The sequence below is a fragment of the Pholcus phalangioides genome, unplaced genomic scaffold (genome assembly GCF_987345545.1).
Source record: "Pholcus phalangioides strain wild (caught in Gottingen) unplaced genomic scaffold, Ppha-v1.0 ptg000008l_1, whole genome shotgun sequence".
Classification (NCBI taxonomy): domain Eukaryota; kingdom Metazoa; phylum Arthropoda; class Arachnida; order Araneae; family Pholcidae; genus Pholcus; species Pholcus phalangioides.
The window spans coordinates 4,692,488-4,697,940 of record NW_028301601.1 but is presented as its reverse complement, the minus strand read 5'-3'; the positions used below and the strand labels follow the sequence as shown (position 1 = coordinate 4,697,940).

General features: G+C 44.7%; 1 pseudogene; it reads left to right on the top strand.

The window, feature by feature from the left end:
- The first annotated feature begins 465 nt into the window (after window positions 1-465).
- On the top strand, window positions 466-1,281 carry LOC149083529 (cysteine dioxygenase type 1 pseudogene; annotated as a pseudogene).
- Window positions 1,282-5,453: the final 4,172 nt, after the last annotated feature.

Genomic DNA, 5,453 nt, shown 5'->3' with positions numbered 1-5,453 from the left:
TGTATTGTATCAATGCATGTACATATCAAATTTCATTAAAATCGGTACAGTAGTTCTAGAGATAATCGACCAAGTCTGCAAATTCTCTTAATTTCTTACACCAGTGTAGATTTCTAGAATTGACGAAAGTTTAGAATATATGAAAGAAAGAGATTATTGTTACCGCAAATGGGGGCCAGGTGTGACCGCCCCTGTCACACACCCACTAAGGGCGGCTCTGATAATATCCAGCGGCAATAGCCGATAACAAGGCTGTTGGGATAGCTACTACAGCTTTCCTGAAAGCGTACAGCCATGAGCACACCTGAGGTAGCAGTTACAAAGCCTTGACCAGTTTCATGTTTCCGTCCACAATCAGGAAGAAGCTCTAATTATAGTTAGAATGACCATCCATTAGCAGAGATAACGTAACCAGACTTCCAATTGATTATTTTCCACCGGTCTCACGCGAAATCCGGCATCGAAATGATGCAGCATATGCTCACGAAGAAAGATACAACCGGCCTCCACAACCTCATCGACAAACTGCACCGGGTCTTCCAGGAGAACGAGGACTCGGCCACCGCCGTGGACCCCCGGGAGGTGATACAGCTGATGACCGAGTACGAGAACAACGAGCACGACTGGAAGAAATACGCAAAATACCACTGCGAAAAGTACACCCGCAATCTGATAGACGACGGCAAGGGCAAGTTCAACCTCATCCTTATGGCCTGGAGCCCCGGGCAGGGCACGAACATCCACGACCATTCCAGCTCGAGCTGCGTCATGAGGACGCTCAAGGGAAGCATCACCGAGATCAGGTACCACGTGCCGGTGTTCGGCGGCAACGACGACCACGAAGCAGACGCGAAGACAGAGCTCGGTCTGGGACAGGAATTCCAGTGGACTCCCGGTGATGTTTCCTACATCGACGACGGCATAGGCCTGCACGAGATGAAGAACGTCACCGACGTCCGGGCCGCGACGCTACACGTTTACTGGCCGCCGTACAACTACTGCCACAGGTACTGCCGCCTGGACGGCCGCAAGATGAAGAACGTCGTCACCTTCCACAGCATGTACGGCATGCTGACCCCGTTCGAAGAGCTCAGGAGCGAAGAGGACGTCAACGTCGACGACCTGCCCGTCGACGACGAGGAACAGGTCCTCGCGAACATCCAGGAAGCCCTCGTGTCATCCTTCGAAGAGTTCTGCAGCGAAAATGATGCCGTCGGACACAGCAGTGACCACCAGCCAAATGTAGACGATGCAGGGGAACGCTCAGAATCTTCAGGCTGAAAGCCCCACCACCCCCACAAGAACCAAACCCGTTCATTCCGACCGAAGTCCACTTAATTCCAAGAAGCCTAGTTGAATAAAAAAATCGTAATCTCAGACTTGAAGGCGTATAGTTCAAATATAAAGTACACTGAAGTGACAAAAAAACTGATACACCCTTACAAGGCACGGATCCCAGACAGAGCGATCGCTCTTCATAAGAGCCACAAATAACAGGAAAAATTGGTCTGTCGCGTATTTTACGGGATGATCCAACGTCCCTACACAATAAATAACCTCTCCCGACACCTGCCTAATATCCCGCAAGCCCTTTTCGATCACGCAAAACTTTCACAACACGACTTGGCATGGATTTTAATGTGTGAAAGTATCCTCGAGGCGATTCACACTATGATTCTTGCAGGGCAGTCCACAATTCTATAACTGTTAGAGGTTTTTCGGTTTCTCTGGCTTTGAAGAAAAACTGGTACAATCAGGACCATCTTATGAGTATCATGGGCCCCCGGGCCAAGTGGTTTTTCGGACGCCCTATCTGGTAAATCCTAGAAAATTTCAACTGGATTTCATTTTTGTGAGGCCCCTCTTCTCTTGAGGCCCCCGGACCGTGCCCGGGTGGGCCCATGCGTTAAGACGGCACTGGGTACAATGTATAACCGAATTTATTCGGTAAATGGCGATCACTGTTATTACATGGCGCAGTGTCCCCCTAACCTTGTTTACTTGGCACACGAGAACGACTAACAAGTTGCCGTGTCGCGGTTGATGAAATAGTCATTTCTGATAATACAGTTATACCTCGGCTGAAGCAATGGCTACACTCGTGTCCAGTCTGGCCCAATATGTTATGAGGTTGGTCATGGGTGAGTGGTGTGGCCACTTCACCTTTGGCGATGTTTGTCAAATGTTGGAGGCATGAAGGCTGATCAAGTACCTTCTAGCTTCCAACCCAAGCCAAAGGAGTCGGTTTCCAATTCGTCTGGCCACACAATGGTCGGAGGACGTCAATATTCACAACACGCAGTAGCCTGGAGAGTTTTCTAGAAACAAATATTCGCCAAGGAACATTGGGCCAGGCTGGGCCAGTGTGTAGTCAACCTATGTCACTGGTGCCTCATTGTAGCAAGGAGAGACAAACATTGGAAGCTGGACACGAGTATGGCCCTACCTTGACAAGATAATTTGTTCCAAAACCATTCATTAGTCGAAAGGCGATTCTTCATAGGTTTCTACAGAAAATCGTTTAATTCAGGGGTGAGAAACTCCGGTTCGCGCGGGTCCATTGTGGCCTGTCAAGGGGTGTTCCGGTAGGAAAGTATCAGTAGTAAAAAGCTGGCTCATATTTCCTTCATACGAGAAATCGGGATTCACAACGGACATCACCAAAAAACATTGTCAAAGATAAGCAAAGTTGCGGATTACAGCGAAAAAAAAAAAAATTATTGACGATAAGTAAAGTGGCAAATTATCCCTAATATTGCTAAAAATAATCACCAATGGCTGGAAATAGAGGACCACTGCCGTAGGTAGAGATAGACTTGGAAGTCTGGGGGGGGGGGGCACGATGATGATGTGATGTCAATTCATATATATCTACATTAGATCAGTTGACTCCACCTTTAACCCACGCCCCCGATCACTGCAAGTCGCAATGGATTAAAACGTAATTCACCAAAAAAATAATGTATGTTTGATGAATATGGGAGATGAATGGGATGACCATATTGAACCGTATTTTCTGTGATAAAACCATACTTTCACGTAATTTTGGCAGTCTCGACTTTTTTCTAACAAGTACCCCGTTTTTTTTCTCGTATTTTTAACAACCAACTTGAATTTTTTTTCAATTGCAAAAATGCACCATACAGCAGGGGGGGTCCTTAACCCATTTCAGCTACGACCCAAAATCAACAACAAGACAAGCTTTACGACCCATGGGACTGCTTGTTTTTCGAAACTGGTGAGACCAGTGACGGAATAAAGTGCATTTATAACAAGACTGTATTTGTACGACCCATCTCGCAATCCCTATGTGAATCAAGTTGGGATCGTGACCCGTAGCTTAAAAACTCCTGGCTGTAAGTGGATTTGTACGACCCATCTCGGAAGGCCGATGCGAATCAAGTTTCGGTTCGTGAAACTCTGACTATAAGGGGATTCGTACAATCCATCTCGCAAGCCCTAGTGAATCAAAATTAGGTCGGGGCCGCATAGCTCAATAATCCCTGGCTGTAAGTTGATTTATACGACCCATCTCGGAAGCTCCTGCAAACCAAACTTGGGTCGAGAGCCATAGCTCAAGAGTCTAGCCGCTGTAGTGGTCGAGTGACGAACTCGCATCGCGAGGACCTTAAATCGACCATGACACCCCCCCCCCCCCCGGCTCTGTCCCCGCAGGAGATTCAAGCTGGTTACCCAGAGGGTTTGAGCCATGCTGGAAGAACGACGTGAAGTCCGGAGCACTAAAGCCGGCTTTTCCTAGGAGCAGGTTACCTGCACCGTTTGCAGCGTGAAAACGCTGATTGGTTAAAAAAAAAAGTGAATTTCAGGTTTTCAACCAATCAGCGATTTCACGCTGCACGCACCGTAGAAAACCTTTTCCTAGGAAAACCCGGCTTAAGCACCGAAATACCACCAGCGGGCAAAAAAAGACACAAAATTAAGGTTACATTGGGGCAGGTGCTTACAAAGATGCGCCAGCGGGACTCGTAGGAGGAGCCCACGACAAACTGTAGAGAATATACAGGGTTCGCATAGGAAACGTATTGTGTTTTACTGGTGAACCGTTGATCTTAGAGGTATACTTCCGGTAACAAAATGTTTTCAAATAAGGTGGCAGTACTCAGATACGTCATTCATGTTTCGGTGGGGGGGGGGGGGGTTGTGTAGTTATTAAAACGGATAAACTAGCTTTTTATACAGTCCCCGCGAACCCCAAAACCCAGTTCAAACGCTGTCTCTCCCGATGCCAAAAAAAGGAAATGATGTTTCCAAATGCAATATTCACTGATGTATTCGAATTCTAAAAACGGAGGAAATTTGGGGGTAAAACGGTTTCTTCCCAAATTTCCTACGTTTTTCGAATTCGAATATCTCAGTGAATGTTGCACTTGGAAACATGTGCGGAAAAAAACACACAACAAACATTAATTTTTTTTTTTTATTGGCATCAGGAGAGACAGGGCAACAGCTTTTGAACTGGGTTTTAGGGTTCACGGGGACTGTATAAAGAGTTGTTTTTTTTAAATTTTAATAACTATACAACTCCTTGAAACATGTGGAATATAGATGACAGCATTGAAAAAATGAGACGCAACACTAGATACAGATTCAGATTGTTAGGTACATATACTCACACCATGGCAGTGATCATAATCGTCTTCGCCGTCGTTGGGAACGGACGTGCTATTATCGCGCTCCGCTCACCGACACGCCAGTGCGCCATTTTGTGTCTTTCTTTGTGTTTTTCTTCGTTCTCGTGAGTTTTACTTAGCGTGTTGTTTATTGTTGGGTCATATTCTGCGGTGATTTTCTTTTTTTTAGCGCACGTTGGATTGTGAGATAAGTGGTTTTTTTTTTTTATATATTGCTCTCATTTTTTTTTTTAAATTTTCGTTGTGTATTTTCGAGCGACTCATATTTATTTTTCTCGTTCGCATTTCATTTTCGTTGTTTTTTCGCCAGGTTCGCTCGCTTCTTTGATATAAGTTCGTAGGTTTTTGGACGTTAGTGTTAGCAAACAGTGTATACTTTTTCCCGGGTACTCTCAATAACGTTGTTTTCCTTCCATTTGGGCCTATTGTTGTAGTGTTAGTGTTTTGAGATAGTTAGCTAATTCTAATAAGTATAAATTGTACTTCGTAGCTTAATACTTTTTTTAGAGGGTGTTGTATTCTTTATATACATATTTATTTTATTCTTCGTGATTTAGTGCTGAGCATTCTACTTTACGTAATTTTTTCGTATAATCTCTTACGTATATTTTGCATAGTAATGTATTTTACATTATTTTAATTTCCAGTTAACGTTTCTCATTTTCGTATTGTTAAGTATTATTATTATTATCTAGCTTTAGCAATAGTGTTAGTATGCCTCGACCTCGACTAGTGTTGTGTAGAGCTTGCGACGGGAGGTTTCCCTGGTCTAGGGGTATAGTAGCTGATAGTTTCATTTGT